Below are 15305 nucleotides of genomic sequence, written 5' to 3'. Positions count from 1 at the left end.
CCATGCCACAGGGTTCTCCTCAGATCAACGTGTAATAAGACAGATGAAATTAAACAACACAATTGGTGAGCTTTCTTCGAATACTGTAACTAAAAGCTCTTTAGGTGCCCTAGAACTTATAACAAAAAAGCTGTAACAACAAAGAGGGTAAGTTCTACAGAAAGGGGAAAGGGTAGTTCGATAATAGAACTAGTGATTTGGAGATGAAGAGAGCAACTTGCAGTGAGTCACCGCACTATCAGAAATTAAATAGAGAAAGATTAAATAGTTAAGATTTCTTTTACCTCAAGGAAGCTAATATTGACTTTATTTCAGAGCTGGAAGCATGAAACAACCCTTTTGTTCCATTGGGTCCTTGCTGATTTAGGCTAATCCTATTCTCCCCATATTCATCTCAGTTACCCCAGGATCACCACTCACCTAATCAATAATTTATAACTGCAAGCAGGTTTGATACCTGTTTATTTAGAGATACAGCACAGAACGAGCTGCACCGCCCAGGAACTCGCCTATTTAACACTAGTCTAACCACATGATGATTTACCTACTAACCGGTACGTCTTTGGACCGTGAGAAGGAACAGGAGCACCCGGAGGAAACCCACACGGTCACAGGGAGAACTCCTTACAGATGGTGCCAGAATTGAACAAAGACAATGTTAAGTTACATAAATAAATAATTAGTGTAAAAGAGGAATAACTAAGTAATGATCCTGGGTTCATGGACTATTCAGAATTCTGAAGGGGAAGAGAGCCGTTCGTAAAAAGCCGAGGGCAGTCTTCACGTTCCTGCACCTCTTCCCAATGGTAGTAATGAGAACGGAACATGAGGGGGATGGTGGAGATAATGAGTACAACACTTGATGCCACCTTCTTGGGACACCACATCTTGAAAATGCCCTCAATGGTGGGCAGGACTGTTCCTGTACTGGAGCTGGGTGCGTCTACCTCCCTTTGCAGCCTTGCACAGGCATCGTGCGATTTGTGTGAACGCTGGTTATTTTCGTTATATCACAGCCTGCTGCCGTGGTTCATCGCGCATCGCTTTGCCTCTCCACTTGTTGCTGTGCACAGCTTGGATACAAAATAATATCTGGTTACTTGGGGGGTCTTGTGCACAGACCATGACTTTCGACAACTCTAAAGCGCCCCGAGTGTAACAATTATTAAAACGCATTACGTTATTCTTCAACTAAATTATGGTGATCAAAGAGCTGGAAAACTACCAATAAATGTGTCTGGAAACCCCCTCTACACTGCATTGCCATTGTAATTAGATGGGACGATCTTATCGAGTGGCTCCTTTGAGATTATACTAGCACACTGCTGGCGGTTGGTGAGTGGGGGGGAGGGTGTCGAGTTGGCCTGATGTAAGTATTGGGCGTCGCCTGGACCCACGTGATGATGAACACAGCACTGAGAAAACCAAGAGAAAGTTCAGGGGAAAAACTTTCCCAGGAACTTGCGCTGAAGGTTCAGTGAGGAGAGGCGGCAGCAGTTGTCCGAGGCAGTTCTCACAGCTCTATGGAAAAAAAATAAACCGTCTGGCAGGAAGTATTTCAATTCACATAGGTAGGAAAATATCCAACCGGAATCACCTATGCCTACGAAGTGTTGAGCATCCTGTCAGTGCGTTTTTATATCGACAGGACCTGACACAGAATGAAAGACTGTGCGCCTGCTAGAGTATAAGATAGATACATCGCTGAGAAAAACAAAATCTCCGTGGGGAAAGCCTTTTAAAAACAGGTAATGAATTAATTTTTTTGTACTCAGTTCTTTTTAGCGATAACTTTCAGCGGGAAGCGGGTGTTGTAGTTCTGCGTGGGGATGCCATGAAATAACGTTACCGGAGCAGCAATGGTTTAAACTCTTAATTAAACTGACATATGTTGGTGAACTTAGTCCCGTCAAGCACCCAAAAGTTAATTGAAATCAGAAGCATGGATTTTAAGGAAATCATAATAAACTTCAAACTGAAAGCAAATAGAGCAGCACGCCGCCAGACTGATGTGTTCCTTTCATTCGGTTCTTCTACCTGAAACATTAACTCTGTTTTCTCTTCCCACAGGTGCCGCCGGACCTGCTGAGCAGTTCTGGCATTTAAGTTTCTTTTTCAGATTTTAGGTCTCTGCAATTTTGTTTCGTTTTATTTGTGCTTTCATGTCAGTTAATCGGATTTAAATAGTTTTAAAATTTTTAAGTAATAGCTAAGATGTTGGCTTTCCGCGAACGAGATCCAGTAGTAATGCATCCCGTCGTGAAGCAAAGGAAGGGTGAGACGATGCCCAGAGGTGTTGTTCGATAATTGTTCATTCATCGTTTATCATTTCCCTGAACAATTGACCGTAAGCGCTTCGGCGAACCGTGTTTAAAGTAGACACCACGTTGTCCGGTTTATCAGGCCGCTGAACGCTGCATGAATCTCCTTTTGCATTGGGTGTGGCACCATGAGACGGGCGGTCAGATTCATGTTCATTTGAATACAGGTGGGGATATCGTTGCATCTCCCGGTCCTTATCCCTCCGACAAAGGTTTGTCGTTATACCAAATCCGACTAATGACAGTAATTAATTCATTTTCTCCCCCGCACCCCCTACCCATTTAAGCCTATTCGGCGCCGAGTGATCCACCCCGCTCAAGGCTTTCAGCCGATTCCTCCCTAGGCGAGGGCGTGCCCGGGGCGCCGATTTAGCGCACGACCGCTAGGAATGACCAAACTATTATCCGCAATTCTTTTCTTTTATTTCCAAGTGATTATCGAACAGTTAATCTGACTGTCTGGATCTCTTTTTTTTGGTATTGCTTAGCATTTTGTATTGCATTAAGGGTTTAAATGGTTAAAATCGCAGGCGATCAAAATGTGTAGGTTGAGTTGTTACTCTGATCTCTGGCTGGTCCATTTTCAAATCCTGAGAGATCAGCAGTGATTTGGAGTTTAGATTTGTTGTAGTTACGCTTGCTTCCCAGAGTTGAATCATATCACCAACGGGATATTAGCACAGCCAAAAGTGTATTCAGTTCCATTAGCTGTAAACTGTCATCAACATTTCCAGACTGATTGTTCTCATTAGATTAAAGAATTTCATGGAGATGTTCAGACTTGAGAATACTGTGGTTAAGCAAAATTGCTTTCACCAACTGGAGAATCAATGACTAGATGGCACATGCTATATGTCAAATAATTGGCAAAAAGATGCAGAAAATTCTTTTTAGTATGATCTGAAATTGATTGGATGAAATGATGGTAGAAGTTGAAAGTTACCAATGAGTCAGAAGGGAATTGGCTAAATGCTTTCAATGAAATACTTTCAAAGTTAGGAGAAAGAAGAAGAGTGGAATTTCCCTTGAACAATTCCTTGGATTTTTAGCGATGTCCCCTTTTCTTCCAATGTTCTGACATCTCTACTCCCAACCACCCTCCCGTCCCCCAGTCATCGATTGTGGTAAATTTTCCAGTTACCCCATGGAGATGAAGTCACAAGTTCACTTTACTTAGTGGTAGTTATTTTGTGCCACATCTTCCATCCCATCAATCAACATCTTACTCTCAAAATGAATTTGAGATCTTGACCCTTTCCTTTTCATTTCTATTGATACCAAGCCCCTTTCCATTGCTAACTTCACATTGTCCATTCCTATCTTGACCTGTGGTTTTCTCCCACAATTCTTCTTTTGTCTGCACTGAGGAGTGCATTGCCACTGCAGCAGGTTAGTCCTTTGACCTTGCACACTGTAGTGCAGTTGCTTAAAAATGTGTACATCCTTGTTTTCAAACCTGGATGCAGACCTCAGTTTGATGTGGGGTGGTGGGGGAAGGGGTCATAGGTAGTGGGTGGTTGGGCAGGTTGTAGTTGTACAAATGATGTTTATTCATTGATCATAATTAATGATGGGACAAAAAAATCTTCGCAATGTGATGTGACAAATGTTACTGAAGAGAGCACTTGTCCACATGATTCTAACATAAATTTAATATCAAAACACCTGAGCATTGGTGATGATAGAGTGCAAGACCACAAAAGTGCTCTTATCCCAGGACTTGGAAGTCAAGGAATTGCCTTATCTACAGCTCTCATAAACACACTGAAAGAGAACAGAATTGCACTAATCTGAATAGTATATGATTGTTAACCTTTTAATTTAATCCTCGAATATGTGGATTGTCTTTTTTTTTGTCAGCTGCATAGATTCATTTGCCCTAAAAGATTTTAAAGGGCAAATTTGAAACAAGATAATTTCTTACTTCTCCAGGTAGATCTAGAGCTTTGAAAATGCTTTAATTATTGTCTTAATGGTGTCACTTTGGAAACTGTGTTTAATTTTCTGGGCCATCTCAGACATATGTGAAGCAGTGTGTGTTTTAATGCCAGAGATGATTCTTCCCCAACCGTTATTGCCCTGATGTTTTAGTGCAACATGTGGTTGACCGTCCATTCATTTCATCTTTGCCAGTTTATCCTGTAGAATCATTCATACATTTTGCACATTATAGAACAACAAAGCAATCTCTCTGTGATTATATTTTGGAAATAAAAACTCGTGCTTTTAGTATGCTTAGGAAATACTGGAGGAACTCAGCAAGACAGGCAGCATCTATGGAAAAAAGTGAACAGTTGATGTTTTGGCCAAGACCCTTCATCAGGACTGATGAAGTCCTGATGAAGCATCTTAGCCTGAAACGTCAACTGTATAATGCCTGGCCCACTGAGTTCCTCCAGCATTTTCTGTGTGTTACTTTGATTTCCAGCATCTGCAGATTTTCTTGTGTTTTTGTTTGTTGTTCATTCTTGTAAATATGCCTGTATTATGCTGATTATATTTGGACAGGCTTGTGCACCCAAAGATTGTGCATTGGGATGTAATCAAGTGTAACTGTTCAGAACTACATAACTCAACTTTCCTTGTTTTTTGACATAAATTATAGCTGGTGAATTAATTATGTAATATCAGTTTTCTTTTATGCAGCTGGTGAATGCACCTTATTAAAGCAGTGCCCATTTTGGCAGAGATTAAAATTGATGATTGAGATGGGTGGCAAGTCACTGGCATAGGTCAAGTCCGCACTTAAAAATTGCACTCTCAGTGATGAATTTGGTTGTGTCCAATGATTGAAGATTGTAATAGTGTACAAAGATTTGGATAATTCTGTGAACATTATTAACCTTTCTGCCATGCATTGCTGAAACATCGGTAACAAAAGCCAAGTTTTTGGTGATATCAGGGTAGGATAGGTTTAATCCTGACCACTGACTTGAGTGGAGGGGGAGATAGGGCAAACAACAGGAACTCTGCAGATGCTGGAAATCCAAGCAACACACATCAAAGTTGCTGGTGAACGCAGCAGGCCAGGCAGCATCTATAGGAAGAGGCGCAGTCGACGTTTCAGGCCGAGACCCTTCGTCAGGACTAGATAGAGATAGGGCAGTGGTTTTTGTAGAATTTGCTGGAAGATCAGGGCCAAGCAATGGGGAACCTTTGTTCGTAGGAGAATTGGAGTCCTATGAGGAGAGGTGTGGTAAATTTAGGGTTTGGCTACCAGAACAGTTATTGCCTTTTGGGTAATGCTGGTGGAGATGCAGGGGGTGGGGGGTGTTGGGTAGTTGAGCCACTCCTCAGTTGTGGAGTTTAAGGGTTTGAGTTCTACAACTTGGAAGAGTGGGGAAGTGTGGGGGCAAATGGAGAGCTGAGGCTGGTGCCACCAGGAGAAAGGAAAACAATGACTTCATCGAAGGAGTCCCAGTCTGGTGTGGTCCTGTTACAACCTCATTGTTTGGAAATGACCAACGGCAGCTGTCTAGAGCAGTGTAATCTCTGCAGTGGTTTGAAATCAATACTAAATACTCTGGCTTCAGATAACTTAGTTTCTGTATTTATCAAAACTGGCCAGTTTTAGTGTAAGACATCCATGTGTAATATTGGCTCAGATTTCTTATCTTCATTAGCACAGTCTGGCCTGCTAGGAAATTATACATCTATAGATTCCTAGATTATACATTGATACACATACATCTCATAGACTTTGTTTGTGTCTGTCTCTGCCATAATTAACTTACCAATTGTATGACTATTTACAGCTTATCCTCGTGGCAATTTTGATCTCATTCTATCAGAGATGTTCATTTTCTCTTATTCATCCCTCAACCCTTGTGTCTGCAGCTTAAAGCTAACTTTTCTCTATCAGTGTCAGTGGCCTGAAATGTTAACTCTATTTCTCTCTCCACGGATGCTGCCTGACCTGATGAGTCTTTCTCGCATTTTATAGTTGCATTTCGGATTTTGTCAAATGGCTTGGTATTTCAAAACTTCGTACTCATGGGATGTTGTGCATGTTCAGCAGCAGCAGAAATACACACTGCCACAAGATGTAACCTCACACCTACCATATCACTTGTCCTGTTGTTACAGTTAAGCCTGGTTCAATGAGGAATGCAGAAGAACATGTTAGAGGTAGAACCAAGTATATCTAAGGTGTCATCCTGATTAAACTCTAGCACAGGACTGTGTGCATGCTAGGCAGCTTGCAATAAACAGAGCTCAACTATCTTGCAATAAATGGATTAAATAGATCTAAGTTCTGCAATGTTACCACCAGGGAGAGAGGGCAAATGAATGGCAGATGGAATTCAACTCAGACAAGAGTGAAGTGATGCATTTTGGGAAGTTTAGCCAGGGTAGAGTGAATGGCAGGATGCCAGGAAGTTTTGTAGAGCAGAGAGACAGCAGAGTATAAGTCCATTGTTCTCTGCAAATGGCAACACAGGTGGATAAAGTGGTGTAAAAGCCATATGGCAAGCATGGCTTCATCGGGTGGAGCATTGTGTACGAGGCATTTCTGAGACTTCTCTTGGAGTTCCGGTTGCCGTATGGTAGGAAGGATGTGATTAAGCTAGAGAGGGTGCAGAGAAGCTTCATAAGGATGTTAAAGGGTCTGGAATGATTGAGCAACATGGAGAAACTGCATAGGTTGGGACTATTCTCCTTGTAGTCAAAAGGTAGAGGGCAGTGACAGTACCGCTTTAAAGGTTTAAAATCATGAGAGGTATATATAAGGTGGATGGTTGCAGTTTTTCTCCCAGTGGAGACATTTCTAAAACTATAGGTCAGTGTCTCCCAACCTTTTTAGCCCAAAGTACCTTCGTACTTGCCAGTGCCCCCTCTTAGACACAATATACTTACCGGCACCCCCACAGTGTAAAACCATGTCTACCATATGCTAACATGAGAAAAGTGATTCTGCATTAAGTTTTTATTTATCGTTAAATCTAGCTTACACTGTACCTGCACGCTGTACAGCAGCTTCGATATCAGTGTGCTCCTTGGGCTTGATGGTTTTTAGCAAGAGTTGAAATATCTGGTTCAAGTTGTGACAGCAAAAGCCTTAAGTTCCCACACATAACAATGTCTAAGAGGTTTCTGTGTTTTTGTGAGTATGTGGTTCACGGCACTGAAGCCTCTTTCAACAAGGTAGGAGGATGAAAGTACAATGAAGAGCAGTTTGGTTCATCTCCAAAGACTAGGAAACTTCATATGGCAATGTAGCCACATACCACAAAAACTGACATTTTTGAAAAGCATTTTTGCTTCTTCATTATTCTGAACTTTGATAATTTCTTCTTGCAAGCTCTCTTCCTGTTCTTCCACGTTGTAAAGAAATGGGTTAATTCCTCAGTCTGATATTTTCAGATCGTCTGTGAAATGCCATACTTTCCATGCAGGGAAACTGTGCAAACATTATTCTCCTAATGTTCTGCTTATATATTTCCAATTTTGTGATCAAAGTGGCCACTGCACTTTTTGCCTGGATTAAATTGAAATTCTCACCCTACAGCTTCATATTTAGAATGTTCATTTTGTCATACAGATCAGCTAGGTATACCACATCTCCACATTCAAGTTCAATCTTGTTTCCCAAGCTCTTGTCGACATTGAGCAAGAATTCAACCACATTGTCAAAAAGATCAAAGAAATGTTTTAAGAAGCAGCCTTTTGACAGCCAACACACTTCTGTGTGAAGAAGGAAGAGTTCAAACTCTTGATCATTATCTTGGAGTGACTGGCAAAATATTGTTATTTAGTGGATGAGCTTTAATTTTGTTGATAACAGATATTACAAGAGACATGCTTGAAAACCAAGTGGCTGGCTGAGGTTTTTGGCAGCGAGATTTTGACGATGAATTACACAACGGATTGCAAACAGACTTGGAATTTCTTTTTTCATGAATGCCTCTAAACCAGCATGGTGACCTGTCATATTTGATGCTCCATCTGTTGCACAAGAAATCATGTTCCTAATCGGAATACTTTTATTCTCAATATACATTTTGAGCTGGAGATTGATTCGTTGTTGATATTTTTAATTTTTTACAAAGAGAATCTCTTCATAAACGTAGCAACACACACAAAATGCTGGAGGAACACAGCAGGCCAGGCAGCATCTATGGAAAAACGCACAGTTGACGTTTCGTTGCTTGGATTTCTAGCATCTGCAGATTTTCTCTTGTTTGTGATTGGACATCTTCATAAACTTTTCCATTTTTGATGAACCATACAAATGCCATTAGCAATGTATCATTGTCTCACACAGTTGATTCATCCAGTTGTATCCCAAATTCTGTTTTTGGGTAGCTCTGTGCATAGTTGATGCTCAGCATCATCACTCATTTCATCAATATGATGAGCTACAGAGATGTTACTCAGAGGAATTGATTTTAAAATACTGGTATCCATTTTAAAAACAGTGATGAACACTTCTGATACAGCAGGCATTATTAATCTTTTGCCAATTGTATGAGATTTTCCACGCTTTACTGTCATTTTGGAAATGTTTAAAGAAGCGATGAGACCACTATCAAGGTAATTTTTAGCTTTTTTGGCAAATGACTTGAGTGTGTAACCATTTTCAAATGCTTCTTTCATCTTCTGGAACTGAGTAATACCATAAGTAGCCTTTTCAGGGTGTCTTACAGAAGTGTTTGTGCAATTTTGATAGTTTCATGGCTTTGTTAGACAGTACAGTATTACAAATAAGACACATGGGGCGTCGCTGATCTGACGGGAACGGAATAAAGCCATACTCCAGGTATGTAACTTTACATTGGCGCACTTCCTGTAGTTTCTGTTTCTTTAGAATTCAAGGCTTCACTGCCTTCAGACTCCTAGAGATTGCACTGTATGTATTAGTCCATCATTAACAGGACTAAATTGAAATTAAAAAAATAAAACAAACTGGGAATGTCTATCGGATGTTGGCGATGGCAGTGAGTTGATATGGACGAAACAATGGTAGTGGCACGCAAAGACGAGGCGAAGTTGAAGATGATCACAACAATGAAAATTACATTGACAAGGATTCAGATTGGAATCTGAATGTCAGTTGGGATAGAACTGGTGTTCATCAAGCTACTTTTATACTATTCCAGTTAGCGTGACTGACCTCCAAGATGGTTCTTGACCACAATATGAAGCCGAGGTCACTTTGAATGCCTTAAGAAGAATCAGCAGGGTCAGAAAGCTCACTGACTGGCTCTGTTCCACTATTTGATTCCAGTCAGCACTGTACCATTGCCCAACCTGTTCTCCATAGATCTGTAGAGAAAGTTGAGATGGTGTACTTTACTTACCAACTATTAAATTGCATGAACTTGCTCCGTGCTGTGAGTCAGGGAGGGACTGTTGGGCACCCTGGTTGCCAATTTATACATCCTCAATAATGTCTGTGTGGTTGGTAAGGTCAGGTGAGATTGCTGAGTTTCAGATGTGTTCTGTTGCGGAGTGCTCACTCTCTGCAGAGTTATGGTTCTTCCTGTGTTCCAGTGCCTCATCCTTTATTGTTGGAAGTGCCTGCTCTACTAACAGTTAATCAAATGTCGTACCTCAAGTCAGGGTGCCACTTACCTTCCTGCCCCCAAGAATCTTGAATGCCCCCCCAGCAACTCTTCTATTTCCCCTAATGTCCCCATTGGGAATCACTGCAATAGGCCCTAGGTTTAAGGTGTTGTGGGAAAACTTAAGTGAGACTTGGTGAGCAAGTTTCTCCGCAAAGAGTTGGTAGGTAAAGAGCTGTCAGAGGAAGTGGTAGATAAAATGTTTCAAAACATTTGTATGTGTTCATGCATAATGGAATATGGGCCAAAAGCAGGCAAATGGGCTAGCTCAAAAAGGCACCTTAGTCATCTTGGATGAGTTGGACTAAGGACCTGTTTCGGAGCTGTAAAGCTCTTTATGACTCTATCTCTTTATGAGTGATTAAAAACAACTAAATAGCTGCCAAGAGGAGGAAGCCTCAAGAACACTCCCAAGTTCCAACAACCGTGGCCGCAGCCATATTTAGCCGGATAATCCACCTTAGTTTCATGCTGAGTTGCCCACCGTCACAGAAGCCAGTTTTCAGCCAGTTTACTACTCTCCACCTGATACCAGGAAATAGCCAGTAGGACTGGGTACAGCAGGAATAAGGTAAAGAGTGAGGCACTGGATCGGTAAAGCAATCGGCAGACCTGAGGGATGCAAGGGAAAGTAGTACTGAGAGATTGAAAAGCAAATGGAAAGGTGTAAATAGGAGTTCCCAAAAGAGGAGCTGAAAGTATGTCAGAATGATCGTAGCAGGGGGATAGTAAATGTAGGGGAGTGCACCAAGGTTGGAAAGAGTGAAAAGCCGCTCTGTGTGTGGGGATAGAAGACCTCCGACCGCAGCACAAACACGACCTGCGTGACGGGACGGTCTAAGGAGAGGGAGAAAGCATTTGAATGAAAAGGAGCATGAAACTCAGTTGGATCAATAACAGAGCCAGCTGCCCTTTTCATCTCTAGCACTAGTGTTTAAACAGTTAAGTTACTGGGCTATCACATTTAGACTAGCCCATGTAATTTCACTAAAGGAAGACAACTTACAATTTGCATCAAATGTCTAATATACAACTGATGAAGTTTGGAATGTCTCAATGCCTGGTTAATGCCTTTCCTGTATTGCCAATGCTGCTACACACATGGACTTGCCTTCAGAGCTGTATTTTGGAAACTGTTTTGCTAGTCTGTGTCTGTGCTGATCGTAGCAACTCTATGTCCAATTCTGCTTCACTTCATTACAATACTGGTGTTGGTAAAAAATATTAATTGTTTGTGATCAGTTGGAAACTCCTGTATGCAAAGCAATCTCTTAACATGGAATGAGGTTGAACCGTCGACGGATAAGGCGTCCTCCACCCAGCACTTTGTTGGCAAAAGTGCATTCGCTGGAGAATAAAATTGAGGATCTGAGGGCAAGACTGCTGTATCAGAGGCTAATGAGAAACATCTCAATTTTTTTGCTGCTTTGAAACTTGGTTATCTACGGGCACGCTGAATGCAGCAGTCAGACCAGAAAGATTTATGATTCACAGAATGGACCAAGCTGCAGACTTGGGTAAGGCGAAGGGAGGAGGTGTGTGTTTTATGGTCAATACTCACTGGTGCTCCAACATGGTGGCTCTGTCAAACTGATGTTCCCCCAACATGGGACACCTAACAATCAAATGCAGACCATTCTATTTGCCTTGGGAGCCTGATAGCAAAGGGAGGAATTGTGGTCCTGACAGCAGCTTGTGTACCACCCATGACCAACTATAAGTGAGCACTGTATGATGTTGTCTACAGACAAGAAACAGCCCAACCTGATGCAGTTCAAACTGTAGTCAGAGACTTCAACCAGTTTTGCTTGAAGAAAACCCTACCCAATTATCACCAACATATAACCTGTAGTATCAGAGGTCCCAACACACTAGACCACTGCTACACTAAGATAAGTAATGCTTACCGTTCCTTGCCCAGACCACATTTTAGTAAATCAGATCACTTGGCTGCCCTCCTCCTACCTCCAAAAATCAAGGCTGCAGAGACTAGGGCAACAAAGAGGTGGTTGCGGGAGGCAGATGAGCTATTACAGTATTGCTTTGAGTCAGTGGACTAGATCTCGTTGAGAGATCTGAATGAATGCACCATAGTTGTAGTGGATTTTATTAAAACTGCTGTGGGTGATTGTGTCCCCACTAAATCATTCAGAGTCTTCCCCAGTCAGATGCCCTGGATGAACCATGAGATCTGAAATTTGCTGAGGGCCAGATCAGAGGCATTCAAGTCTGGGGAGACCAAGAAAGCTACAGAAGGTGCAGGTATGATCTCTGGAAAGCAACATGGGAGACGGCAGGGATTTGCTTCCAGTTGAGCTCAGTACCTTCTATGCTCGCTTTGACCGTCAGAACATGGAGAAACCATCACGAACCCCACATCCACCGATGATCCTTTGATCTCAGTATCAGAAGCTGATGTGCAGTCTGCCTTCAGGAGGGTGAATCCAAGGAAAGCCTCTGGTCTAGATGGGGTACCTAGCCATGTATAAAGACCTGTGCTGACCAACTGGCTGATGTGTTCACTGAGATCTTTAACCACTTGCTTTGGCAGTGTGTGGTATATGCCTGCTTCAAGCAGGCTTCAATTATACCAGTGTCCAAGAAGAGCATGGTGACTTACCTCAATAACTACATCCACAGTGGTGAAGTGTTTTGAGAGGTTGGTGATGATCCATATCGGTTCCTGCCCAAGAGGTGACTTGGATCCACTCCAATTTGCCTATCAGAGGAACAGGTCCAGAGCTGGTGCCATCTCATTGTCTCTTCACTCAATCCTGAAACATCTGGACAGCAGAGATGCATACATGAGGATGCCCTTTATCAATTACACCTCAGCATTCAATACCATCATCCCTTCAAAACTAATCAATAAGCTCCAAGACCTTGGTCTCAATACCTCCTTGTGTAATTGGATCCTGGATTTCCTCATTGCAGACACCAGTCAGTTTGGATTGGCGAAAACATCTCCTCCATGATTTCAGCAGCATAGATGTACCACAAGGCTGTGTGCATAGCCCCCTGCTCTACTCACTTTACACCCATGACTGTGTGGCTAAGCACAGCTCCAACACCATATTCACTTTGTGGGCCTCATCAAAGGTGGTGATGAATCAGCATACAAAGGGAGATTGAAAATTTGGCTGAGTGGTGTCATAACAAGAACCTCTCTCTCAATGTCAGCAAGACCAAGGAACTGATTGTAGACTTGAGGAGAGGGAAACTAGAGGTCCATGAGCTAGTCCTTACTGGAGGATCAGAGGCAGAGAAGGTTAGCAACTTTAAATTCCTGGGCATTACTACGTCAGAGGACCTGATCTGGACTCAGCACATAAGTACAATTGGGAAGAAACCATGGCAGTGTCTCTACTTCCTTAAGGAGTCTGTGGAGATTCGACATGTCATCGAAAACTTTAATAAACTTTTATAGATGTGTGGTGAAGAGTGTATTGACTGGCAGCATCGTGGTCTGGTATGAAAACGCCAATGCCTTTGAATGGAAAATCCTGCAAAATGTAGTGGATTTGACCCAGTACATCACAGATAAATCCCTCTGAACCATTGAACGCATCTACATGAAACACTGTCACAGGAAGGCAGTGTCCGTCATCAGAGATCCACACCACCCAGGCTGTGCTGCTGCCATCAGGTAGAAGGTACCAGAGCCTCAGGACTTGCACCATCAGGTTCCAAGAACTGTTACTACCCACAACCGTCAGGCTCTTGAAAAAAGGGGATAACTACACTCACTTGCCCTTCCATTGAGATGTTCCCACAACCAATGATCTCACTTCAAGGACTTTTTATCTAGTTATCTAATGTTCTCATTATTTATTGCTACTTATTTGTCTTTACATGTGCACAATTTATTGTCTTCTGCACTCTAGTTGATCTTCCATTGTTCCTGTTATAGTTACTATTCAATAGATTTGCTGAGTATGCACACAGAAAATGAATCTCAGGGCTGTATATAGTGACGTACATGTACATTGATAACAAACTTTTATTTTGAACTTTGAACTGTTGATATTGCAGAAATGGTGTGAATTTTATAAACTACTTAGGCATTTTTTTTCAAAGGATTTGTGATTAAATGCAGGGGCGTGCCTCCACTGGGAAACAGATATTTAGATTTTGTCAGATACTGAAATTTTAGCACCCTCAGCAGATGGGTCCAAATAATGATGAACACTCACAACAATTCAGCTCATTAAAGAAGAAAAAAGGTGTTTGAGCAATCTCTGCCAATGTGTCTGGTCTTTGTGCAATCTTACTGGGTGTATCTGAACAGAATATCGACTTGTCCTGATGAAGGCTGTTGACCGGAAGCATTGACTGTCCATTTCCCTCCACAAATGGTCAGTTTTGAATACAGCAGTGCTCATTCGTCTAGCCTAACACTCCACCATGGATAGAATGGACATGCAAAAGGTGTCTCTCAGCCACCACAGGTGAGAACAGGGACAATGTCACAGGAGGAATGCAAACCTCAATAACCAGGACCTTATCCACTCCGATGTCACAAGGAGCCAGAGACTTGTGAGCAATGCCACTCAGGCTAAGCTTCCAAAAGGCAGCTGTCTCTCATATGAGACCCACTTGAGTTCCTCTAGTATTTTGTTTCTTGCGGAAGATCGACTTTGATAACTCACTTCAATAAATTTCTTGATTATGTCTTCATGATTTTAAAATTGCAGGCAAAACAAGCCAGTGCAACAGTGCCAGTTGTATAAAAAAAATGACCTAGAAAATTGAGGGTGCCTTCTGGTATTTAATTTAGGTTTCATGGTTTCTTTGAAACTTCTGTTTTTGATTGTGAAACTTGACTGTAGAGCATTTGCAAATTAGGTTCACAGCTTCGACTGGTACCAGAACCAAAATCCCACAGTGCCACTTTAAAACTTGAAGACAAAAGAGATTCTGGGAGAACGAAGGAAACCAAAACACCAAAGGAGCTTGGCAACGCATCAACTTGCAACTTTTGCTTCCTCGGATACTGCTTTTCACTTAACTGGGTGGTTTGCACTCCCTTTGTAACACCACGTTTAGAAGCTCCATCTGACAATTTCTTGCCACTGTTGGCACCTAAAACACACAGCTGAGAGCTCAGCAAGACCCCAGTGACACACAGTCCACTGTGGTGGATGTTATCTTTGTATTCTTGTTGTGATAGCCCTGTTGACACTTGTGGCTGGGAAGTGTCATGCCAGTGCTATCCATAAACTGGACTGATACGTCCAGATAAATGAGCGTTGCTACTTTCAGATGTGACCAGCAAAGTGTTTGAATGTGCAAGGAAGGACCAATCTTCAGCTTGAGCAGAGTGTAAAGTGAACAGTGTGCAGAGTAATCTGTTGTCACGTAGAATCAAATACAAGAGCCTGCCTCTGAATACAAGCTTTGTGTGATCGCCCTTTAACAT

General features: G+C 42.1%; 1 protein-coding gene across 1 annotated transcript in view; it reads left to right on the top strand.

Moving 5' to 3' along the window:
- Nucleotides 1-1409: 1409 nt before the first annotated feature.
- Nucleotides 1410-15305, top strand: part of LOC134349005 (serine protease 23-like) — a 38930-nt gene continuing 25034 nt past the window's right edge. The window contains exon 1 of the mRNA XM_063052841.1: nucleotides 1410-1748. The gene's annotated coding sequence lies outside the window, so the exon portion shown is untranslated. The remainder of the gene's footprint in view (nucleotides 1749-15305) is intronic.

Source organism: Mobula hypostoma, chromosome 7 (assembly GCF_963921235.1).
Source record: "Mobula hypostoma chromosome 7, sMobHyp1.1, whole genome shotgun sequence".
In the NCBI taxonomy this organism is placed as follows: Eukaryota; Metazoa; Chordata; class Chondrichthyes; order Myliobatiformes; family Myliobatidae; genus Mobula; species Mobula hypostoma.
The sequence above is the reverse complement of the archived record's forward strand: the minus strand, read 5'-3'. Positions and strand labels throughout refer to the sequence as shown.